The sequence below is a fragment of the Rhinatrema bivittatum genome, chromosome 12 (genome assembly GCF_901001135.1).
Source record: "Rhinatrema bivittatum chromosome 12, aRhiBiv1.1, whole genome shotgun sequence".
In the NCBI taxonomy this organism is placed as follows: Eukaryota; Metazoa; Chordata; class Amphibia; order Gymnophiona; family Rhinatrematidae; genus Rhinatrema; species Rhinatrema bivittatum.
Window position 1 is genome coordinate 40350988 of NC_042626.1, and position 27124 is coordinate 40378111.

General features: G+C 41.8%; 1 protein-coding gene across 1 annotated transcript in view; it reads left to right on the forward strand.

Annotated features, from left to right (window-relative positions):
* The window catches only part of ARHGAP32 (Rho GTPase activating protein 32), a 694843-nt gene that overhangs the window by 51869 nt on the left and 615850 nt on the right, over positions 1-27124 (forward strand). The gene's annotated exons all lie outside the window — the stretch shown is intronic.

The following is a 27124-nucleotide window of genomic DNA, read 5'->3' on the forward strand; positions in this document are numbered from 1 at the left end:
GGAGGAGGGAAGGTGAGGCCACAGCAGGAAGCCAAGAAAAGTCACTCTGCTCCCTAATCCTGCCCCCTCTCCCCCTGTCATTCATGGACTTGAGAGGAGGAGGTAAGTCTGGAGCAGAACAAAGAAGGCCGTCCCTTGTAAGTCCTGCTGGGTCGTCTCTTGTCTGAAGAGGGGGGTGAAAAGGGGGGTGGGTGGGCAACAGCATCAACAGTGTCTCGGGGCAGCAAAATTCTAAATCCGTCCCTGGTCTAATGCACTGGTACAGCTTTACTCTCCCTCGCGGGGCCTGGAGATCCCAGCCAGGAGGGCCTACTCCACGTTCCTTCATCCAGACAGGCTTGGTTGGCTGAAATCTAGAGGCTGTTCTTTCTCAGTGGCAGCCTCCCCATTTGGAATTCATTGCCTGAAGTGGTGCGGCAACTGGACTGCTTTTAAGACATTCAAGTAAATGCTGAATACGTTTCTTTTTAAGCAGGTGCACTTCTCTAGTTTAGTCTGAGTGCTTTTCATGCATGCTGATCAGTATATAATGCCAGCATCTGATGATCAAGTCCTGCTTTTATATTGTTTGGAAGGATGGTTTTTTGGTTTGGTTTTTTTTGGGTGGGTACATTGCTAGGTGCCTGGTGCATAAATATTGATAAATTTTAATAAATACAAAAATAGTGTATTTGAATTTTCAGAAGGTGCTTGACATGAGAGACTTCTGAGAAAATTAAAAAGTCAAGGGATATGAGGCACTGTTTAGAAGTGGTGTGAATGAGGAATGAATTACTAGGACAATTAATATGTGTATGTTTTTGAGTAGTTTTGATAATCTTTGTCATAGTGTAATAAAACTTGCAATATTAAGCATCTCTCAAATCATTTAAAACATTAATGGTGTTACCCTATTTTAGGGTTTTCTGATGTGTATATAAATATATAATTTTATTTTAATATATTTTTATGTTTCACTTATATTATTTTTAATGCTTAGTATAAAATCCCTGTGGATTTATATTTCCTTAAGATTTAAATTCTCCTCCCCTTTACTAATATAGAGCTGTCTTTTCTCATGTCTGTTATATATTTCTTCTGTGTTTCCTTAGTTTAATGTATGGAGTGTATTATGAGGTTTTATGATTATTGGGGGGAAAATATATAATTATATTTTTAAATGTATTTGTTTATTCATTTACTCTTTTATGTCCTGCTTCTTTTGGGCCTGGGAAACTCCTCCAGCTTTTCTGCTGCTGGCACCAGCACCATTAAAGGTCTCGTTCTGATGATCCCACTACTGCTTTCCCGTTGCCTGAAACCCATAGTGGTGTCTCCTCCCCAACTCAGGGTGAGCATGGTTACGTGTGCACATGAATAGACACGCTGTGAAGCTTGCTTGGAGTCCTAGTATATTTGTAATATAGGGGCCGATGAAATAAGGTGCACTAACGTTAGCAAAGGTTTTATTCTTGGTTTGGTTCGTGCTTTTGGGGGGGGGGGGGGGTAAGTTAATGCTGGGATTTAAGGGGATTTAAATCCAGGAGTAAAAACCAGTGTTAAAATTAGTGGTGGTGAATGCAAATCCCATGTAAAAGAAGGTATTAGTTATTCCCCAGCAATGCAGGGAGAGGCAGAAAAGGGCAGATAGTGTAACACATTTTCTTAACTGGATATTTAACTCCTGGATCAGAGCAGGAGTAAAACTTAACTCATATCTCTGGTGCTCATGTGTGGTAGTGTCTAGTTGCTTCTACCAGACTGGGAACAGCAATAGAATAGCTTTTTGGCCACCAGAAATCTGAGTTTAATTTACCTTGGATCCAAGAGTTTAATTGCCAGTGTAATCTCTCAGGGTGGGCACCTACAGTGCTGTCACTGTGCATCCTGACTTTGTCATACTGTTTAATTGTAGATGCCTACCCCAGGCAGCTTACACTTTGCTCAGCTAGTTGTAAGTGCTCTCTTAAGAGCAAATGTGTGCATCCAAGGCCATTTTGGCAAGGAATGGCAAGTAAAGTCAAAGCATATGCTCTCTTGGGTAGGCACCACAGCTACCTTAACAAAGCAATAGACTTTTGTGGGGAGGAGCTGGACGCCAACCGGACACCAACGTCTGAAGCACAGCACCAAGGTGCATACTGTTCAGCTGAAGGTACCTGCGCTATTGGGCATATGCTTTTGAATTTTCATGCCCTTCCTTGCCAAAACAGCACTGCATGTGAAATCGGTACTGGACATCCCAACTTGTGGACACATGCTTTCATTCAAGACCATTTTGACAAGCAATGGCAAGTAAAATTAAAAGAAGGCACCTACAGCTACGTGAGCAAAGTATTGGCTGGCTGGCTGGGTGGGCACCAACAGCTGAACAGCACACACTTCAGCGCTGTGCATATACTGTCCAGTTCAGAAAAACAAAGAAAACCTATGATTAGTGCTTGCCTCAGAGAGCTTAGACTGGAAATTTAACTCCTGGGTCTGAGATGGCGCAAACTCACATTTCTGGTGGCCAATGTTGCTTATTGTTGTACCCAGTGTGGTACTGCACCTCAGACCCAGGAAGGACCTCACTTTTCCGATTATAAGCTCTTTGGGGCTGCACCTACAGCTGAACAGTCTGCCAAAGTCAGGAAGTACAAACCAAAGCATACAGTATTCATTTGAAGGTGCCATCTCCAGAGAGCTTATGTTTTGTTCAGCTGTAGATGCAATACCTAGAGAGCCTATACTGGAAATATAACTCCCCCTTTGGTCTGACTTGGAGTAAACTCATGTTTCTGGTGGCCAAAGATATTCTGTTGCTGTACTCAGTGATGTAGAAACAGCTAGACACTACTATATGGGCACAAAAATAGAATATCATGGGCACCTGAAATGCGAGTTAACTTTAACTCCATCTCAGGCTGAGGTATTAACAAAACATAGGAGTAAGGAGGTAAGTGCTTGAAGTTGGAAGGAGTGTGTCCAAAGTGACCTCCAGAGCCAGTCTTGCATGCAAGGCCTTTTGGGAAGGCATGCCAAGTGAAACCAAAGGGCAAGCTCTCTGGAATGGGCATCGGCAGCCATTAGGGATGCACAGCACCAAAGTGCTTACTGTTCAGCTGTAGGTGAACAGAGAGCTTATCCTCACTAACGCAAAGAGTCAGATATATACCGTAGTGCACCAATTCTGAGCAAAGCTTAAAATAATTTACCTTTGTATTAATTTGCACTTCTGATGACACTTGGATGCTTACGCTGCATTCTGAGCTGTGCTCACAGGTCTCTGGCTTCCATCTGCTTTCTAGCCAAGTCATGGTGATGCATTTTCTAACTTGTGAGGTTTTGTTTTTTTTCCCCCAATCTGTTACTGCGGTGCTCGCCTATCTAAAGAAAATCATGCTGTGTTCTTTTTGCCGCCTTGCGTCATTTTACCAAGGAAAGTGGATTCCAGGTAGTAATCAGCTGTGAAAAAGAGTAAATGTGGCTTAACTGTTTTCTCAGCTAGATAAGCGCTTAAGGCCCAATTAACAGAAACTTAACTTGCATAAGTAAACTGAGCTGTTTGGATGCTTGAGTTTAGGAAGGGGGATTTGTGTTTGGTAGTATGGGTTGGTTTTATGAGTTGTCTGATTTTGCTGGGCAGATATCTGCTGAAAAAGTTTTGGTTCAGAGAAAATGTAATTTTGCTAAATATTTTAAGCTTCTCTGCAGGAGAGGGGAGCAGATGTGTTTAAACTGGTCTTGATATTCATAAATTGACACTGGCAGGTTTATGCTCTTAACATAGTCATAATGCAAGTAGAGAGAAGTCAATGCCCTAATTACTCACCCACGTACTCTGCCTAGAGAGTTTTAACACTGGTACGTTGTCATTTTTTTTTTCTTTTCGAAACCACCATTTTTTATGTTCCAGCTGCCTTTCATTGCAGAATGCCAAGGTTAGATATACCCTTTGATTTATTTTAATATCTGGAAAATGATCTTGGAGTGATTTGGATGGCAGTCTGCAAGGTCTCTGTATCTGCACCCCCACTCCCACTCCCACCCACACCACACCCCTGTGATGTAGAGTCCTAAATTCCAGTTTAACTATTTATAGACTGAATCACTCTGAAGTCAGATGAATAAAGCCTGTTTCAGTTTTCAAAGGCAGTGCCTGTCAGAGCAGTGGCAGGGCACACACTCTGTCTACTTGTGATCATTTAAATAGTCAGAAGGGGTCCTCTAGAGTACTTCTGTGTTGGAGAACATTAGTAATGAGAAGGGTATCAGTCTGCATCTTAGCAGTGCATCTGGTTTGAAGGAGTCTGTAGGGACTTTTGTATGTCATTAGGACTAATGTATACGTTTTTTTTTTTCCCTTCAAAGCAGGCGTATGCATTTTAGGCGTAAGTATATTAGAAAATCGCACCATATTTTAATTGTAGAAGCAAGAATGTTGAGCATCTGATGATTTAAAAAAATACTTTTTAAATGTTTTGCTGGCAAATGATGCTAGTCCTTTGTATGAAAACCTTTTCACTGTTTAAAAATCATGTCCATTCTAGTGTCTGGTGTAGTTAGAAGGTTTGAAGGAGAGCTCAGGGTTCCTCATGAGGGTCATCACAATAATAGTTGCTGTAGTAGTGACACGAGAGGAGAGGGAGTTTGTTCCAGGGATGTTTGAAACATGTTTTGGTTCTGTGGGAACAGTCGTCATGCCCTTGTTCAGACTCATAAAAAAAAAACAACATTTAAGTGCAAACTCAACATCAAAGAAATATATATTTTTAAGTTTGCATTGGCATAATGGTCATTCACAGGTAGTGTAAGTGCAGACTTAAACACTTTAGAATATGGTTTGCAGTCCTTATCTGCTGTCAATCTAGTCTGGTCAGTTTACAGTAGACTACAGTTGATCTCTGGCTTTTCCTTCGCCACTAGACATCTGCATCACAGCGCCTGCTTACCTCAGAAATGCTGGAAACACACACATCTTCTGATAAGTAGCTTTAGCAAAGGTCCTGTTTTCTCATTTCTGGGGCCTACTTCTTATCCCTTTCACCAGGGAAAATGCTTTACAACTAGAATTCCCTTGTGGGCCAGGCTAAATGCCAGGTCCTGTTTAAGGAGGGTCTAATATACACTCCTTTACATACTCCCCCCCCCCCTCCCCCCCCTCAGCTTGATCATGTCAGATTGGGCATCTGCCTCTACCTGAATTAACTCCCAAGGAAGTGAATCACCATTCCTGTTTTCCTTTCCCACCCTGACCTGGGACTATCCATTTTTTTTTTCTTGGTAGAGAGTAGGGTTGGTATGGGGGCCTCCTAGGCCAGAGAGTACCTTCCCCTGCAACATCTGTACATGCCTTCAAACAAACTCAAGGGCATTACTTTCAAATGGGACTTGCTTAACTTCTTCAGGGTTACCCTCCCCCACTCTTTTTGGGTAATCAGTTTAGGGTTCCCTTTGATCCTTGTCACCATGCAAAGTTGAAACAGTGAAGTCCCAACACTCCTTTTCCAGGTCAAGTATGTCTCTTTTCCTCTCAGATTTTCTTCTCTGGTGTTGCCTCTATGGTCTAGCTATTTTCAACTCTGTGGTGTATAAATTCGCATTACCCTGTGGAGAGCTTCCAAGGGCAATGTCTCAATGCAGTCTGGGCTGGCCCCACATGGTCTCAAACTGGGCATAATCGCACCCCAGAACAACAGGGTATGGAAACTCTGGAAGTATTCCCACGTCTATATTGGCTTGCCCTGCCAGAGTAGTCAATAGAACCTGACTGGTTGGATACTGTTGCTGGTCACCATGTATGAGGATGAGTGTTGCCACCTTCTTATAATTGATATATCCTCTGTAGGCTAGCTTCTTCCAGATAAGTCTTCCCTCACTCTGAATCTACCAGAGTTTGTATAGGAACCTCATCCAGTTCAACTGGGTCACAAAGTCCCTAAGTCCCAAACGAGGAATATCGGTGAAGTTACAGCTGTAGAGCATTACTATGTATGCATTACATCGTATGCTTTTACTATGTATGCATTACATCTATTACTATGTATGCATTACAGATATTACTATGTATGCATTACATCGTATGCTTTTGCACTCTACTCTCCCACTCTGTAAACCCCTGTTCATTGTAACTTTATCTTCCTAGTTAATTGGTTACCCCTTGTTTCAATGTAAACCGGTATGATAAGACACTAGTCTTGAATATTGGTATATCAACATTATCTAAATAAATAAATAAATAAATTACTAGATTGCATGCCCACTCTTCATCTTCAAGCCATGGACAGCCTTTGACAGCATGTGCTTTTTCTCCAAAGTGGGAACATGCTGAGGATTTAAACCTGGTGGTAAACCTGGCGGTAAAAAGGATTTAAACCTGGATTTAAACCTGGCGGTAAAAAGAGGCGCTAGGGACACTAGCACGTCCTTAGCGCCTCTTTTTGGACAGGAGCGGCGGCTGTCAGCGGGTTTGACAGCCAACGCTCAATTTTGCCGGCGTCTGTTCTCGAGCCCGCTGACAGCCACAGGCTCGGAAACCGGACGCTGGCAAAATTGAGCGTCCGGTTTTCGGCCCGATAGCCGCGGGCCGAATTCAAATTTTTTTTTTTTACTTTTTTTACTCTTCGGGACCTCCGACTTAATATCGCTATGATATTAAGTCGGAGGGTGCACGAAAAGCAGTTTTTACTGCTTTTCTGTGCACTTTCCTGGTGCCAGAAAAAATTAGCGCCGACCTTTGGGACCTCGGGACCTCTGACTTAATATCGCTATGATATTAAGACGGAGGGTGCATAGAAAAGCAGTTTTCCACAGAAAAGCTTCCCACAGAAAAGCTTTTCTGTGCACTTTTTTACTGCTTTTCTGTGTACTTTCCTGGTGCCGGAAGAAATTAGCGCCGACCTTTGGGTCTGCGTTAATTTCTGAAAGTAAAATGTGTGGCTTGGCTGCACATTTTTCTTTCTGAATCACGCGCGCATACCTATTTATTTTATTTATTTATTTATTTTGCATTTTTTTTTTTTTTTTTTTTTTTTATATATACCGACAACCGTTTGCACATCGTATCGGTTTACAAATAACTTGGAACTTATAGGCTAGGCCTTTACATGGAACAGTAAACTATCATAACAGAGAAACAAGAAACCAAATTACAAAAAATAGAAGTTAATTTACGAAATTATAAAGATAATCAGTGTCAATAATACAGGTGTTCCAGATAACAATCATATGGTGGGAGTGGTGCTATTAGGTGCTGCGGGTTGGACGCGCATTTTCCTCCCCTTATTGAATAAGGGGTAAGGGAAAACGCGCGTCCAAGAGCAGGCTAACAGTGCGCTCCATCGGAGCGCACTGTACTGTATCGGCCTGTATGTGGTGAAGGCGAGTGAGATACGGTTGAAAAAATCAGGGCAATGAGGAATAACCCTATGAAGTGGAGGTTATAAAATTTTCTAATTCGAAAAAGAATTCGTGGAGGAGTTTTAGTATTCATATGCTATGAATTGGACATGTAGGAGACGCCGTGGAGAGTGAATTGGGAATCAGATGGACACCGATATATAAGCATGTGAAAGTTTGGAGCAGCGGGTGATGCGTACATCCAATTGAAATAGAAAACTTGACAAGACTTGAAAGTCCTGGACAAGTGGGGAATATTTACATCTGGTTGGAAGTGTGGGAGGTGGATGTACATGAAAAAGTACAAAAAATATGTGAAACGTATGGATATGTACTAAGAAAAGTGGATACCCGTGTTGTGACTAAGAGAAGTCAATTATAAGGGAAAGTCTGGATATGGAGCAATAAGTATAGTGGGGAAGTTTTAATATGTTTTTGTGATGTTAACAGGATGAATGTGGATGGATGAATGTGTGAATTTTAAAAGGTAAGGGGTATTTATTATAATGTAATAGGGGTGTTAATGCACTTTATAGGTGTCCAGGATCTATATTGTATTTGAAATTGATGATTATGTATTGAGACAGTGAGATACTGCGTTTGGTACAATATTTTAATATTTGAAATTAATAAAGAATATATATGTTAAACTGTATGTTGTAATTGTATGCTGTAACTGTATGCTATTAACAATATTAATAGTACCCGACAAAGTACATTGGTGCCATTTGCTTACAAATTCTGTTGGTGCATGAGCCCTTGGCACCCCCGATGCATTCAGCACCATAGATGCAAAAGTCTGCGCAATCAGTAGTGTTGAGGCCCATGGTCCCACTGGCACCGGAGTTACTTAGAAGAGACACTGCGCAGCTGCCCTCATCTTTTCTGGTTCAACAGATACCTTTATCACCATCTGTCTGGATCCTAGATCCACCAGGGCCCTGTCGGTGTCATCTGCTCTGAGCAGCCAGCCATTGGCAGAGCCATGGTGCAGAGACACCAGATTCTATCTGTTTTATCATACCCATGGTCTCCAATCAACTAATGCAGGCAACCCAGGAGGAGGTCACTACCTGGAGTCCACTGCACTCATCTCAAGAAGACAACCCTATACTGGTCTCAAAAGATGGTGTCTGTCCGGTACAGAGAACACAGCAGTTTGTGGACCATATTACAGAACTGGTGAAGAGTTTCATTACCTCTTTGGTGACCAGTGGCAAGGAAGGCATTTTTGATTATACATAAGCTCATCTAGTCAGAAAGAAAAGGACTTTCTCAAGAAAATATAAAAAGGATGGTTGCATTGTTTCAATTAAAAAAAAAAAGTGACATTTTACAGTAAAGTTTGTAATATATGTCTTGATTAATTGCTGATTTTATACTTGGGGTTTTTTATTGTTTAAAAACAATGTGAATGGTTTTCAATAATAAAAAATTAGCTATTTAGCCTAGTTGGAGGTGTGAATCTTTATACAAAATTATGCAAATTTGCATAGAACTGCTACAGAAGTTTTGAAAATCGGCTTACTTGTCATAAAAGCTTCGAAAATCTGTGGCAGGAAACTAGGGATGCAGGAGGAAGGGTTTGTGATGGGTGGGCCCAGTGTAGTTGCTGGATAAAACAATGCCTGGGCAATGGTTGCTTTTCCCACCCACCCCTTCTTCTTTTGCATGCTTTTGTGTTCTCAGACTTACAGACAGACTCTAAAGGGCCCCTCTACTCCCTTGACTTGGCTCTTCAAGCAGTTGCCCTACTTTCCTACTCCTTGCAAACAGCCCTGAGAGGGCCTGCCCCTGATTGCCTTCCAATTTGGATCAAAAGATGAAAGTACTGTTTTTCCACTTTCTCTCACGTCCCCTTGTGCACAGTACTTACTTTCTCCCCATTCACTCTTGCCCTTCCCACTTCCGCATTGCTCACGTTACACATCTCCCCACCACCCCCAACACCAAATAGTTTACACTCTGCTCCTGCTGACTTGCAGTTCCATACTGCTGTCAGTTTGCAGAAAAATAGCAACTGGTCAATCCAGTCTGCCCAGTTATTCCCATCCACTCTGCCAAGAAAATATCCCAGCTGCCAGCTATAGAGCATGATTCCTTAGCGAAGCCAGTTTTTGGTTTTGTTTTTTTTTTTTTGTCTTCCCCTTTGTATGTTACCTCCTTTTCCGTGTCTCACCACAGATCTCACAATAACCCAGTCAGTTTCCAGCAACATCATGGTCACTGCCGAACATCTGGCGGCCTAGTTTCTCTTGGCCTTTCCAAATGGCATTCCTCCACCATCAACCTGCCACACTGACACCATCAACATGAGAAGCATTCAGCTGCCAGCCAGACCTTGCTGTAAGCGACTGCCTACACTTCCGCTAGGACTTTTAGTTCCATGCTCCACCTGAATTTGCCGTCTGCTTGTATTGCAAGTTTTGTGTATTCGAATGGCTGGTTGATTTTCGTTTCAGGCAATTACAGCATCATTCTTTCTTTTTAATGAGTTTGACAAGATCTGCAGTTCTAGCTTAGCAGCCCTCCTGTGTTGTTGATATGACTGAGTACAGTACACCCACAGTGTTCGGTAGCCTATTGGTTTGTGCTAGAAATAGAACAGATAAATCAGTGGGAATAATTATCAAGGGGCTTAGATGGGCTAGCCTACACAACTGCAAAAGTCAGTTCCTACTATCGCTTTTCCTTTCATGAGCTTCTGGTATAATTAGAAACCTTTTATTGATTTATCTTGTTGAATGTAAGCGGGACAATATCTTTTTGCATCACTTTATTTCTAATTAGGGAATTAGTTAGCTTGCTGCCATCTGCATCTTTCCAGTGATTTGTTTGGGTTTTTTATTTTAGAATTGAAGGTCAGGTTGAAAATGTATCATGCATTGCAAGCTGGACCTGCTAAAATCTTTGTAGGGCAGTGGTTCTTAATTCCATTCCTTGAGGCTCCTCACCTCCCAATAAGTATTAGTTTTAGAATAAGCAAAATATGTAAAATAAGTTGTCTGTAGACTCAAGCACATGCAAAGGTATCTTCACAAATATTTCTTGCAGGTATCCTGATAAGCTGGGCCAGTTGGCTAGAGGGCAACATGTGGACTGTAGAGTTTGGTATAGAACATTAATCAATGTTGTAAATGGCAGTCTAATTACATATGCAAGTGTGAGTGACAACAATCTGTGTGATAGGTTATGTAATTATGTATAAAGTCTTTACTTTTTTAGAAAATGATTTTAGCAATCTTGACAACCTAGGGCAGTGATGGCAAACTCCAGTCCTCGAGTGCCACAAACAGACCATGTTTTCAGGATCTCCACAATGAATATGCATGAGAGAGATTTGCATGCACTGCCTCCATTGTTTGCAAATCTCTCTCATGTATATTCATTGTGGAGATCCTGAAAACCTGGCCTGTTTGTGTTACTCGAGGACTGGAGTTTGCCATCACTGCCCTAGGGATAGTAAAAATCCAATTTTCCACTCTTTTCTATGCTGAAAGGGACACAGTCGGCTTAGAGATTGGATTCCATGTGGGAATTTGATCTACTTTGGGTAAATGTGCATAAAATCACTGCTGGGCAGACTAGATGGGCCTTTTTGGTCTTTATCTGCCATCATTTATATGCTACTATGATCATATGTATAATGCAGATGCCTTTTTTGTTTGCTCAGTGGGCTTCTTGTGCATACTGGGGGTGACTCTTTTGGGAACCTCTAAATAATTTTAGTTTTTGGCTGTATATGCCTTAGTATCTAAAATGCAAGCTAGAAGAGCCTTTTTGATTTCTAGCATTTTCATTGTTGTTCTATAAGCTGTCAGGCTATTTGATCATTTACTATATAATGCATGCCTCCATTTCAAGAATATCTCTAGGGCATTAATCATAATTGGCTGTGAAGTCATGCTACATAAGTTTTACCTCAGGACAGGTGGAAGCAATATTTTCTCTGTCTGGAAGCAGCAGTAGTCAAATGAAACATCCAGTCATCTGAACATTCTCAATCCTTCTCTTGGTTTTCCCTTCCCTGTCAGGCCCCCCCCCCCTCTGTCCCACACAGCTCCTTTTCCAGTTCACCTCTCTCCCTCTTAAATTCCCTTCACCTATCCCGCCCCTCAGCTATTCTTTTTATTATAACCCATGCCTTTTCTCCCTGTTTGTATCACCTTCTCCCTTCTTTCAGCTCCTTACCCCTTCTGACAGCGCATGTCCCCTTTCTTAGCCTTTCACCCAAACCTTCTTGCCTTCATAGTCTGTATCTACTCCTCTGCCTCTCCCATAGCTTCACTTTTCACGCTTTTCCTCCGTTCCTTTTCCCCTCCTTCTTTTACCCCTTCTCCCAGATTCTCACAGCACTTTTCTCTCTTCCAGCCAGTCAGTATCCAATCTGTCCTTCTACCAAAAAGCATTCCCTCTCCTTCTCTCCCCATCTTCCAGCAGTTCTCTCAGCTTCTCCCTCAGCCTGCTCAGAACTCCTCTATCCCAGTATCAGAAGCTCTCCCCATCTCCACTGAGCCTCAGAGCAAACCAAAGGCAGGAATCCTATCTGCCCTACAAGGCTGATGCTCTCTGGTCTCCCTGCAGCCCATTGGTCAGGCATTTCACACCTAGCCAACAGGCTGCAGGAGGAGCAGTAACAGGGAGACAGAAGCACTTCCTTCCTAACTTCCCTGTGGCCCTGAAGTATGAAGCTCTCTGTTCTCGATCCACAGGCATGCAGGAGACAATATTGGGGGGGGGGGGGGGGGGGTTCAAGCACCCACAGACCTGGCATCTCTATGCCCCAGAGGCATTTTTTTTCCTTATATAGATAGCCTCCCAGGAGGCAGAGTTTGAACACTCAGTCAAGATTAATTGTGGTAATTTAAGTTAACCGGGTAATCCTACAAAACATATTTAAATACACCCAGTCTCTCTAGATCACTTGGCCTAAACCAGCTTGCGAAACAGCTTATTTGAAACTATTATGGAGACAGAAGCCCACCAGCAAGATGGGGGGGCTATCTGGTCTTTTCAATCGAGTTAAGCAAGTTTGATTAATTCCCAGTTGGGGAGAGATCAAATGTGTGCACCCGGTGCAAAGAACTTGTGGCCCTCAGGGAGCAAGTCTGATCCCTGAAAGTCAGCGTTGCATATCTGGAGGAGCTTAGGGAGATGATAGAGGAATACAGCAACATCACAGAGCAGTCCTACTTTCATTCTGTCAGCTCTAGTGCATCCACGGAAGAGCATTGTTCCAGGTAGGAGAGCATCACTCTTGTACACCAGGAAATGATCCTCTAGAAAGTTCTAGCTGTGTAAGTGATGTCTTATCCTCTTGTGCCAAGGATAAATCTCTTGTGGGAGGGGTTCACAAGAAGGCAAGGCTTAGATCATGGTGGTCACTGGTAATTCTGTTTTGAGGAACATAGATAATTGGGTGTCTGGTGGTTGTGAAGATCACATGGTGGCCTGCCTACCTGGTGCAAGAGCAGCATATCTATCATAAAACACAAAGTTTTAGAAAGTGTTGGGGAGGAGTATGCCATTGTGGGATATGTTGGTACCAAGGAAAATAGGGAAGAATAGCAGAGAGGTTTTGGAAGACAAAATAATCCAGAACCTCATGAGCAGCATTTTCCGAAATGCTACCCCTCATGCAGCACCACAGAAATGGGTAGAGCTCTGGAGTCTCAGTGGGTGGATGAGAACACTGGTGAAGACAGGATGCATTTAGATTCATAAGAAACTGGCTAGCATCCTGGGGAAAGGAGAGCCTATTCTGTAATGATGCTGCTCATGAAGGTGGAACCAGGCTAATGACCCTAAAAAAATAAAAAGTGAAAAAGGGCAGCTTTTAAAATAAATGGTGGGGAAAGCCGACAATCACTTGGGGGAGCATGGTTCGGAGCCTTGTGCCTACAGGTATTACGAATCCACCATAAATAATAGATTTCCCCAAATCGGAGAATGAGAGGCATATAAATAAAGTAACAGTTTCCAACACCAATTCCAGGTTGCTTGAAGAAAAAAATTACAGAAAAAAATCGCAAAGGGCAGACCGGGTATGATCATGAAAAACAGTCATGCTGAAGTGTCTTTATACCAGTGTGAGAAATGTGAATACTAAATTTGGTGAATTGAAGTGCAAGATGGTAGAAAGACGAAAACCAGTGGGATTCAGTAATAGCAGGTTACAGGACATACTGATGAGGCCGGGGGGGGGGGGGGGGGGGGGTGGAGAAATTATATAATAAAATAAGGTTAAACTTCAAAAGGACACAGGCCAAAATCTCAAATCACTGTGGATAGAAATTCCAAGAATATTTATTTAAGAATGGGGAAGTTTTGTAGTGGGGATATCTTACTGTCTTCCAAATCTGAAATTGGAAAAAGATGAGGAAATATATGCTGGAATCAAGCAAACCAGAAAAATAGGAGACACAATAATAATGGGGGATGTCTCCTCTGGTTACACAAGAGAAGTGAAATTTCTAATTGCTATAAATGACTGCTTCTTGGAGCAATTAGTCCGAGAGCCCACGAGACAAGATGCTACCCTACACTTGGTCCTCTGTGGAATGCAGGACTTTGTGTAGGGGGTAACACTGGTGGAACTGCTGGGCAGCTGTGACCATGACAAGATCGTATTTAATATACATATTCAAATAGAAGTCCAGGACTAAACTGCTGTGGCTTGCCTGAATTTCAAGAAGGGAGATTATGAAAGAATGAGGAAGCTGGTTAGAAAGATCCAATAGAAGGGTTCAAGGTATGCATGAGGCATGGGAAATTTTAAAAATCACAGCATGATGGTGTGTAGAGATCCTCCAGATCTCTACTAGAACCAGATTTCTGGCAGTAGGAGATATCCATGCAGAAGGGTGAGCTCTTAGGGGTCGATTTGAAAAGCATTGCTCATGCTGAAATGCCCATATGTGTATATGTGGGCTGTGTGTGGGCAATGTGGATTTTAAAAGCCACCAAGTACACTCATATATACTTATGCGTGAGTAAAAAAAACAAAAGCGGTGAAAAGGGCGGGGCTTAGGTATTCCAGGGCAGGGCCAACAGGGCCAATTTTGATGCCAGGGACATAAACAGATATTAGAGATTAGGTGGGGATCAAGTGATTTTTCCATCTTTATAGCTTTACAGGGAGCTTTGATAAACTGTGACTGACTGATGACTCTGGGGCAACTGTTGGAGACAGGGTGCTAGGCTAGATGGGCCATTAGTCTGACTTACCTTTGCAATTTTTATATTCTTATGACAATACCCTATACAGCATTCACATCTCTCTTCTAATAAAAGGCATTTTCCTGTTAGTTGAAACTTATCCCTTTTTCTCTTTCACACACATTTTTATATCTCATTCATTCAACACTTGCACACCAAACACTTTCCTCATGCATGCATACTTTATCACATACATACTCTTCATCTTCAGCACACACACATAGTCATTTAGGATCCCCGGGAGAGCAGGCACCACACTATTGTCATATAATAGTGGTGTTTTAGCAAGCTTGAATCCCTCATGCTGACTGTTCAGAGCACTTTGAAGCATTATTACATAAATCAATATTCTGTCATACAGACTAATGTACACACATCACTCATACCCCTGCTTTCTGAGCCACTGAGGACTCTGATGAAATCAGACTTCTATAAGCCAAGAAGACCAGCATTGATCTAATACCAGGATCAATAACTTCACCCGTGATGGACCAGGTTGGGCTTTGGGCAATGAAAAGGGGTTGCTGAGAACAGGGAAATGTCCTTAGCAACTTTATGAGCCAGCACTTAGAAGGCTGCCTAGCCCTATGCTTTGGAAACTAGAGCTTGACCTGCTTGTATGTATTCTGGTTTGAGTTAACTGAATTGCAACTAACTAAGATATATATATATATATATATATATATATATATATATATATATATATATATATATATATATAGATTGATAATAAAATATATTGGGGCCATCTGTTCAGTAGAAATGCACCAAAATGAGTCTAGCAATATATATATATATATATATAATATCCTGATTTGAACCTAAATGTATATTTTCACCTGGACCACCTGACCTACTTGCAAGTACTTAACTGTATTGGATCTGTTACTATCAGATTTTTGTGTTTAAACCCTGCTGCTAGTAATCCAGCACCTGAGTTGGCTCTGAATTTGAGAACTGACCTGCTCCTCTTGGTCCTAAATTCTGAAAGCCTGCTTTTGCATGTAGAAACACAATATAGAACATGACTGTCGATGAGGATTGTAAATCTCATTTAGTCTGTTCATTCTTGCTGAAGTACCTTAGATCCTAGTTGATTTTTGAGTTCCCCCTTACTTCTTCATAACCAGAAATCCTCTTTGCTTATCCCATGCTTTCTTGAATTCTGTCATGGTTTGTCTTCTCTGGGAAGCCATTCTGTGCATCTATCACCCTTTCTGTAAAGAAATATTTCTTGCTATTGCTCTACCCTATTGGAGCCCCATCTTGTGATGCTGCTTGTGCATTATTGATACCTGTGAAGTATTTGAATATCTCAGCCCTATCCCCCATCTCTCCTCTTCTTGCGGGCATGCATGTTTATTTGCTTAAGTCTTATTTCAAAAGTATTTTGGCATATAAGGTACCCTGCATCATTTTGGTAGCTGTTCTGCCTCCTCGTGTCTCAATTCATTTGAAGGCGCTACCACCAGAATGGGACACGATCTTAAGTGAGGTCTCACCACCTCCCTTTTTCTATTGCTTATACTTCTTGCTAAACACCCTAGCACATGGATTTTCAACTTAGTTCTTGTGACACACCTTGTCAGTCATGTTTTCAGCCTTTCCACAATGAATATGCATGAAAAGGATTTGCATGCACAGCCTCTATTACATGCAAATCTATCTCATGTATATTCATTGTGGATAGGCTGAAAATCATACTTGCTGGGTGTGTCTCAAGGGATGGGTTGAGAACCCCTGCCTAGGCATTTGTCTGACCCTTGCCTCTGCCCTATTGCACTGTTTCATATTCCTAAGATCATAGGATAGAATCACTCACTTCTGATTAGTGCACATCAGTTTGTCAGCCCCTCGATCTTCTGCATGCCAAATTTATGAGTCATTTCTTCTACGCATTGATATTTAGCTGCCAAACCCTCGCCCACTCCTCAAGCTTTCCTAGATCACACTTTATTCTGTCTGTTCCCTCGGGGTGTCTACTCTGTTGCTATCTCATCATTATGTGCAAAGAGGCAAACATTTCCATCTGTAAGAAAATCTGATACCAGTTATCTGTTAAGCCTGCTTAAATAAACCTGACTATGAAACTGGACACACACAATGCATCAACTTAATTTCCTACTCACTTTTTGTATGCCTTGTTTTCAAAAGTAGAAGAAGCAATAATGCCTACAAGAAACATATAAAATGTAAAACATTTATAAGATAAAAATACACTTAAACATGCTCCTCTTTTTGTTCTGTTTTAGTTTGTGGCCTGTGGAAGGCTGAGAATCACTGTTCTACAGTAAATATCACTATTAGCATCCCTTTCCCTATTCTTTCGCTTTCTACTGTGGATTGCTCTGTTTTCATTCTGAACTATCACACAGGACGCTGCAATATAGACTTGTGGAAAATGGGTGCAAATGATTGAGCGCCCGATCTCCTAATGTGCGCCGATCTACCTTTCCGGAGCGCCTGAAGTAATATTGAAATGGGCTGCCACAGTAGAGGAGTAGCCTATTGATTAGAGCAGCAGGCTTTGAACCAGGGAGACCAGCGTTCAAATCCCAGTGCCACTACTTGTGACCTTGGGCAAGTCACTTTATCCTCTTTTGCCTCAGGTACAAACTTATAGGGTCATTCATCGAAATGCGTTATGACGTTAATACACGTAATAATGTGTTAATGCCATAATGCATGGCGTGAATGCTAATTTTTGGGAGGGGCGGGATCAGGGAGGAGTTTGGGTGGGATTTGGGAAAATGAGGGGCAATATTGCACTATGCGATAGCATAACGCATGCTATCGCATAGTTCTAACGCTGGAAATAACTGCACCTTTTTTCCTGGCATTAGGCTGTGTGATATGCCGGAAATGGCCATAACACAATTCATGATAAATTTTTAGAATTGCATTTTGGCCATTTCTGGGCTTGGGAAGAGAGAGGGGAGAGGAGTAGAGTGTAGAGAGAGAAATGGTACCCTGTTATAGAGTCCATCAAGCTAGGATGAGAGAACATAGTAGAAATGGCATCTTTGAGAGACTTTCCTTACTCCAAATGACGTCAAATCTTCACTGAGGTGTACTGTGCTGTTCGTACTTCTCACTCTACATGAGAAACTGGCCCCTAAACCAGAACCACCACCAACACCTCACCTTGAGCTATTAGATGGTCTAGGTTTACCGCACCAACGATACTACAATGCGAAGTGGTATGTTATTGTGTGATGCGGTACACAACCCTTTTTCTTAATGCTGGAGTTATCAATTCGTTAACGCATTTTGATGAATCTAGGGTTTAGACTGAGTCCTCTGGGGACAGAGAGATAACTACAGTACCTGAATGTAATCCGCTTTGAAGTGTTGAAAACTGGAATATAAATAAATATATACATAAATAAAAAGGAGGTACTAGGGGAAATTGTGCACCCCTAGCGCCTCTTTGGCAGTGGGCGCCCTGGAGAGGTGGCTGTCGGTGCGGGTTAGGAAAATTAACACCTCCGGGGCAGGTGTTAATTTTCAAGAGTAAAATTCTATGTATTGGGTGCACTTTGTTTTTTTGCATTGGGGGTAATAGCTAATAGCCTCATCAGCATGTGTTAAGCAGTGCGCTCAGCTGAGCACACTATATTGTGTCAGCCTGAAAATTGCACTGTCTTAGGAAGCTGATATTTCAGAGTAGTCAGGGAAAGCATGTGGTGTTTGTGAAGGGATTGTTTTATTCAATTTTTTCACAGCATTTATGAATTGCTTTTCAGATTCAAGAATTACCCAAAGCGACATGCAGTAACATAAAACCTTGCTGCTCCTTCATGTGTGGAACAGCGAGGGTAAGACAAAATATACAAAGGGTTGAAACAATTTAATTTTTTTTTTGTCATACATATAAGCCATAGTTAATTCTTATAGCATTCTATTTAATGCCTTTATTGTGCCAGTTATTTTTTTATCTATCTATTACCCTGCATAAATGCTTTTGAGCATATTTAAATGAGACAGGATGATGGTTAAGTGTGGGCAAGCATTTTTATTTACTTGTCCTTAGTTTGAGCTGGCACTGGAGAAGACCTGCGGATTTTTCCATTTAGTTTCGTATGTTGATGATATCAAGCAGAGTTTCCCACCCCCATATCTAAGTACGTCGAGAGTCATGCGTAATGTAATGAAACTGTGTTTTCTGAGCAGGGCCCAGTCCAAAAACTTGCATTTCCAAAGATATGCAGAGTCTCCAGGATGCATTTTTGATGATGTAGAGTAAACCTCTGGGATTGGTCCTGAGATCATTTCGGTTCACACTTTTTTGTTTTTGTAAGTGATTTTTATTGAGGAATTGAGGAAAAGTTTGACTCTTTGCAGAACTTAGCAACATCTGTAACATAGTGAAAGCTGCCTGTGGGAGTAAACAGTACAGTTGTATGCAGAAATTTAGACGCCCCTGGTGAAATTGCATGTGCCAATGAAATCCCAGTTAAAAAAGAAGCTGAGACAATCTCTACATGGTTCAGAGTTAAACACCAATTTAAGAAAACCACCTCACAAAGTGAAAATGATCGCAAATCCTCACAAAAAAAGATCACTTTCCTCATGTCCACCTGAATCTGTTCCTTTAAAATAAATTAAATGTGTGTGCAGAAGGATGGCATCTTACTGGTCCTCAACTTTTGTTTGTTCGTGTCATTTCTTAGGTATTACCGTTTGTCTCCTCCTTATTCAACGTGAACCTTCACCTCCTTTTATATTTTTTTTTCAATTTGTTAATGAAACACTTGAAGGAACGCGGCTTATTTTCATCAACTAAAAAAAATGTTATCTAAAGTCCAGCCAGGACTAAAACTTATCTGCAGTGTTGTCAGTGTCTTCAAACTGATGTTGAAAATCTTTCAGGCTGGTCAGTAACTTGATGCAAATCGTCTGATGCTGGCTGCGTTTTCATTGCTTGTTTGGCAGGGGTACTTCTGATGCTGCTGCTCATGCTCCTCAAGGCGTTAGTTGTACACCAGCCCCCATAGAATGACATCACTATATGTAAGTATATGTATCCTGAGTAAAAATCAATACTAATGATGCGCACTTGTTTTTGCGCTTATCTGTCATCGTTAATTTACATGAACTAATTTAAAGAGAAGCAAGCCAAGTCCCCATTCAATCTTTTTGGGACAAATGTCTGTAATTTGAAGATCGAGTTTTGATCTCTGATGTTCAGTTTAGCCAACCTATTACCACTTCTGTCTAAGCTCCCCACTTGCTCTGCTTTAGTCCAAGATAATTATGAAAAATTGTGCTTATAATCAAGACAATGTTGTACATTTGGAGCTTTTATCTTAGCTGGAGCATCTGTCCAATAATCAAGCGGTGACAGAAGATCCAATAGTTGGACTACAACAGATGATAAAAATATTATTGCAAGTGACGCAGTTTTTAACAAAGAGCGGTCTTCCTTGACTGTGGACTCCAGTATTGTATGTGATTCCACTAGTGAATCCCCCAGTCTGACTGATAGTGTCAGCAAATTGCTCATAGTTGCAGCTAGTGGCATCTTTTGTTGATGGTTTTGTTAAAGCGGCTGTTAAACAGGCATGTTTTTATGTTCAAGATACTGCTCATTTTGTACAGCAGTTACAGACACTCACTTTGCACCTGTTGGACATTTTATTAGTTACTTTGGATATCATTTCTTTATATACTAATATACCTCAAGCAACAGCTTTAGAAGGGATAGTAACTACAGCTGTACAAAGACCTGACACTGGCCCGGGTGCTGTCTGTCTCATTTGGCATGGAGCATACCCTCTAGGGGCACTGTCGGATTAAGAACATAAGAAATTGCCATGCTGGGTCAGACCAAGGGTCCATCAAGCCCAGTATCCTGTTTCCAACAGAGGTCAAACCAGGCCACAAGAACCTGGCAATTACCAAAACACTAAGAAGATCTCATGCTACTGATGCAATTAATAGCAGTGGCTATTCCCTAAGTCAACTTGATTAATAGCCGTTAAAGGACTTCTCCAAGAACTTATCCAAACCTTTTTTGAACCCAGCTACACTAACTGCACTAACCACATTCTCTGGCAACAAATTCCAGAGCTTTATTGTGCATTGAGTGAAAATGAATTTTCTCCGATTAGTCTTAAATGTGCTACTCATTCAAGACCTCTCATGATCTTAAAGACCTCTATCATATCCCCCCTCAGCTGTCTCTTCTCCAAGCTGAAGAGCCCTAACCTCTTCAGCCTTTCCTCAAATGGGAGCTGTTCCATCCCCTTTATCATTTTGGTTGCCCTTCTCTGTACCTTCTCCATCGCAACTATATCTTTTGAGATGCGGCGACCAGAATTATACACTGTATTCAAGGTGCGGTCTCGCCATGGAGCGATATAGAGGCATTATGACATTTTCCGTTTTATTAACCATTCCCTTCCTAATAATTCCTAATATTCTGTTGCTTTCTTGACTGCTGCAGCACACTGAGCCAACGATTTTAAAGTATTATCCACTATGATGCCTAGATCTTTTTCCTGGGTGGTAGCTCCTAATATGGAACCTAACATCGTGTAACTACAGCAAGGGTTATTTTTCCCTATATGTAACACTTTGCACTTGTCCACATGAAATTTCATCTGATATTTGGATGCCCAGTCTTCCAGTCTTGCAAGGTCCTCCTGTAATGTATCACAATCTGCTTGTGATTTAACTACTCTGAATAATTTTGTATCATCCGCAAATTTGATAACCTCACTCGTTGTATTCCTTTCCAGATCATTAATATACATATTTAAAAACACCAGTCCAAGTACAGATCCCTGAGGCACTCCACTGTTTACCCTTTTCCACTGAGAAAATTGACCATTTAATCCTACTTTCTGTTTCCTGTCTTTTAACCAGTTTGTAATCCACAAAAGTACATCGCCTCCTATCCCATGACTTTTTAGTTTTCTTAGAAGCCTCTCATGAAGGACTTTGTCAAACGCCTTCTGAAAATCCAAAAACACCACATCTACCGGTTCACTTTATCCACATGTTTATTAACCCCTTCAAAAAAAAAAGAAGCAAATTTGTTAGGCAAGACTTCCCTTGGGTAAATCCATGTTGACTGTGTTCCATTAAACCATGTTTTTCTATATGCTCTGATTTTGATCTTGAGCATAGTTTCCACTATTCTTCCCGACACTGAAGACAGGCTCACTGGTCTATAGTTATCCGGATTGCCCCTGGAGCCTTTTTTAAATATTGGGGTTACATTGGCCACCCTCCAGTCTTCAGGTACAATGGATGATTTTAATGATAGGTTACAAATTTTAACTAATAGATCAGAAATTTCCTTTTTTAGTTCCTTCAGTACCCTAGGATGCATACCATCCGGTCCAGGTGATTTGCTACTCTTTAGTTTGTCAATCTAGCCTACTACATTTTCCAGGTTCACAGTGATTTCGTTCAGTTCGTCTGACTCATCACCCCTGAAAACCATCTCCAGAACTGGTATCTTCCCAACATCTTCATTAGTAAACACAGAAGCAAAGAATTAATTTAGTCTTTCTGCAATGGCCTTATCTTCCCTAAGAGTCCCTTTAACCTCTCTGTCATCTAATGGTCCAACCGACTCCCTCACAGGTTTCTTGCTTTGGATATATTTTTTAAAGTTTTTATTATGAGTTTTTGTCTCAATGGACAACTTCATTTCAAATTCTCTCTTCACCTGTCTTATCAATGTTTTACACTTAACTTGACAATGCTTATGTTTTATCCTATTTTCTAAGGCTCCTTTGATCACATCTGAGTAGAGTGCCTTGGCGTGTAAGAGCTTCACTATGGAGGGCAGATTGTATAGCACAGAAGATTGTCTTACCGGCACTGACAATGTTGAATCCCATTCGTGAGGAAGCCTCTAGGACTCTGTTCCTTATAGGAGCTTTGCCAAACTGGAGCCTTGATTCTTTTGAATCCATGTTCCTTCTTGCAGGCCAGAACCTCTGGGCATTGGGGAGGATGGCAGCGGCAGTTATTGGACCTTTCTTACTGGTCCATGGATTATTATAGTGGGCTACCCTGTTTGACTGAGTGGCCAACTGCGGCTGATTGTCGCTGAGGTTCATAAGCGACCAAGTCTCCCCTGTAGAGTAGGAAGGGGTTTTCGGGATCGAGAGGCCCCAATTCCCATCGATTTTTTTGTCCCTTCAGAAAGGGGAGATACGACTGGGTTTCCAAAGGTGACCTTCATGGGTTCCACCTTGGATGCTGGATTATCCACCCGTTCAGGGGGTAGCCCTCATTCTCAGTTTCCGAAAAAGGGATTTCATTACCTCTGACTGGCCTTCGCTCTCTGTTCCCCATGGGATCACAATCTGTTCCGAGATCAGGCCGACTCTGCCCTGGTACCCTTTGGGTTGCCAGGTCGGTAAATAAATCCTGTTTCTAAAGGGGTTTGCACTTGTGGCATCCCTGCTTTTTGACTCTTGATGGATTTTCTTTCCCAGGAGGTTTGATCTCAGTTTTGGCTGTTCCTGTCATACTGAGATGTCTACCTCGAGAAGCAGCTCCTTACTGGAATCAGCAGTGAGTTATTTGGCATTGATAAATATAGCCTAGCAACTTTTTCTTATCCCTGCAACCCCGGGGTCTGCCTCCTTGTGTTATTTGCTACTTCTGATCCAGTCAGGGTGGGGAGGGAGAGGAAAACTAAAGCATTCATGGTATATCTTACTGTATACCTGCAGGGAACTGTATATCACCTTTTCCCTGGTATTTTTTTTTTGCCAAGTTCTGGCCATTACTGCCTTTAGATTTTTATATTTCACTGGGTTGACCAAAGTGCCTTCCTGTTCCCCTGAGCTATCCTGTGGACAGGATGAATAGCCCTACCCTTGACAGAATGGAGCATGGGTGAGCTTCAGTCCTAGTTTACCTCCCTGCTCGGGGGTTTGAGCTAATGATCCCGTTTCAGAGATTGCCTTTTATTTCCTGGCACACTTGAATCACCCCATCTGACCTGGGAAGTCAGATCTGTCTGGCACTTTGATAGACAGGGTCTGTCACAGACCCTGCTGCTTTTGCCACTTATTCTTCCAAACGTTGCTTGGTTTTTAAGCCCATTGTGCTTGTCAGTTGGACATTGGGTGTACTTCTGGAAATGCATTCTGACTTTCAGATGCTAGTGGACCGCAGTTTCTTTCTGGAGGACTTTTTCTCCTCAGTTGGCTTTTCGGTTGTCTTGTGACATCGAAGGAAACCTTGCAGTCTTCATTCAAGAGATCTCTCTTGGTGGGTTTTCTATGTATTTTCCTATATCCAGGAGTATCTAGGACTACTATCACAGGGTTCAATGATCCTCAACCCTGACTGTAATATTTTCCATGAGGCGAAGTATCCTCCTTGCTGGAATTCGCATCTCACCCCTGCCTTAGGCGCCTCTGTTACGCATCGGGGTTTTGTGTCTTTTGTTCTGTGGTTTTCTTTTATGTAGAAACTAACTCTTTTCCCGCCTAGACCCATTTTTTTTTTGGTTGGCTGCCTCACAGGCAAAAGGGAGATAGGTGGTACTTTCAGCACTGTGGGGTTCCCTGCTTTGTCCTGTTCAGGCAGCCTATAGCTTGGGAATCACCCATGTGTGAGGACTGCCATCCTGATTGTCCTCGGAGAAAGAAGAGTTGCTTACCTGTAACAGGTATTCTTTGAGGACAGCAGGATGCCAGGCCTCACAAAACCCACCCGCCTCCCCTGGGAGTTGGTTTCTCCATGTATTAGATATATTACGGACTGGTAGGAGGCAGGGTGATAACTACAGCTGCACATGCTCAATAGGACATTTTTGAAAGCTCTAGAATCTTTGAGATCAAAGTTCTGGGCCGGGCTCCATTCAAAGAGCTGTCTAAAGTTAGCTGGTTATAGTTAGTCGGCTAGCTTTAAGATAGCTAGCTATATTCAGTAGTGTAGCTGCACTATTGAATATACCTCCAAAATTAGCTAAATAAGTTTATTCAGCTAACTTTGCTATCCAGACTGTCTGAATATAGATTGTTCAAAATTGCAGACAAATGTATTAAACTAGTTATCCTGAAATGCTGATGAGTCTGGGTGTCAAAATATAGTATTGCTCAAAATTTGGGGGACAGATTTAGTCTCGCCCACCCCTTGTTTTTTTATCTAGACTTCTACGAAGCCTTATTCCTTGCAGCTTCACTCCATTAAAGCTGCCCCCTCCTCAGTCTCCTGTAGAGCCCACCTGCTTTAATTCTTTCCAGTCATGTCCTCTGTTTTAACTGAGCCTCTCTGTGTGTTCTCTGTCTTTGACTTGATCGTAAACTCCAGTAATAATAATATAGCTGATTTGTGGGTACCATTCTGTCTTTGAAATTGTTGCATTCCACACACTGTTTAAATGTTTCATTCTTGGACTCCAAACATGCCAGATTTTCCGTTAGGTTACTGGTTTGGGTCAGTGTGGGGTCTTTTCCTGACTTGGAAAAATTTGTATTTCCTGAGGACCACCAATCATTTTACTGCACGATTTTTAAACTTGACAGCAACAAGGAGGAGGGAATAGAGGAAGCACTTGAGAGCAGTCGGTGGACAGACAGACAAGAAAACGTAACGGGGGAAAAAAAGCTCCAGTGGCCCGGAGCCACCAACTGTTAAAAGCAGAAGCTGGTCCTCTAAGTAACAGCATCACACAGGAGAGGGAAACCGGCCAATTTATCATAAATCCAAGCTTTAAATATGAACTTTTATTGTGCAGCTGTACAACCTGAGGCCCTGTATGAAAGTGTCAGATTAGAGTATTTATGTGCGCAACAAAATAATATTCCGGCATAACAAATCTCCCCCACCGCCACCCGCTTAGGAATTCTGGCATGCTTGCTTATTTGTGTGCTGGCATTTTAGATTGTGAATTCCTCGTGGTGTCGTTTTGTCCCTGCTGATGCAGATCCTCTAGGGTATATCAGGGCAGATATTTGAAACGGGCTCAAAATGGTTTACATGCAGTGATCCTTGGGTAAATCACTTTGCGGTATATCTGGCAGATGCTTAGACTCTGTTTTTGTTACTGCTGCACTGATGTTTGTAATAGGTCTCTTAATGTGGATTACATTCTAAAATATTTGGGATCTATTAAAAAAAAAAAAAAAAATTAAACTATTATACAAACCAGATTCTTTTTAACTGTCACAGCCTAGTGTCTCAAATTCATAAATATGAAGCACTATGGATTTTTAAATCATAAACTTATATTTTTAGTATACAATTGATTTAATAGAAATGGACATTTAATGGGAGCTAATTTCACTTAGTGCTTTTCACCTTTATATGGATTAAGAATTTTACTACCTGATTTGTAAATCAGAAACCCTGTGAGCAGCCAGTCTGAAACATTGTCTTGAATTATCTCCACTGGAATAAAATCTGATTGGTTTATGCAGCATGTGATGTTGCTTATGAGATAGTAGGCAATATTTTATTTAATTAGAGGGTATAATAGAAAAATGTAAGTTGCTCAAACATAGATAATGCACAAGAAGCACACCTTTTTCAGTGGCAAAGCCTATTTATTTATTTATAGGCTGCTTAAACCTAGGCCATAAGCGACGTACAATTCGACAATTTTTAGAACAAAAGGTCATGATAGACTTGGAGAACAAAAAATATTTCTTCATTAAAAAGGTGTAGAGGCACAATAGTAAAGGGATTCCAGAAAGTGTGGGATAAGCACAGAGGAGCCTTAGTTTTAAAGAAGTGAATGGAAAGTTGGAGATCAGTTGGACAGACCAGATGGGCCTTGCAGTCCTTACCTGCCCTCATGTTCTATGAAATTGTGCAAATCTGCAGAAAGACTTGGGATATATAGTATAACGGAGATCCTAATGGATAAATTTTAGGTTGTAAGAACAGGGCTCCAAAAATATTTTTGCTAGATCACCAGTGGTGCCCAAAAACCTGGAACTGGCTAGAGAAGCAGCATAATGCGGACCAACAGCATACATCCTCGGATTATGGGGACGTTCAGAGCATGCATGCCCGCCGTCCCCTGCAGCAATCCTGCTACCACTTGTTACCTGCATTGACTTTTTGGAAGCCAGCGAACAGAAGGCAGCGAGACTGCCACACGAACAGTGCGTACACGCACTCGCTCCAGTTTCCTCTTGTACGTGCTGTTGGCCCGCATTCTCCTCATGAATGGGGGAGGGGGGTAGGGGGCGCACTGAAAGGAAAGATTGAAGCTGATGGGGGAGAAGCAGAAGCATTGATGCAGAGGAGATTAAAGTTGAGCAACACTAAGATGGATGAAGAAGAGGGACTGGGAAGGGGGAAACGGAGGCAGGAGCAGATGGGGGAGTTAATGAAAGGGGAAGATGAACATTGTGGTTCACTGCGAGGTGGAGATGGAAGGTTGCGAATCAGTGGCAGGAATGTAGAGGGCTTAGATCAAGACTTCCCAAACATGTCCTAGTAAAAATGCATGAAATAAAATTTGCATATGCTGCGTAACCAGTGTATTCAGATTTATCTCCTGCGTATTCTGAAACCTCATTGGCTGTGGGATCACCAGCACAGGTTGGGGAAGCCTTAG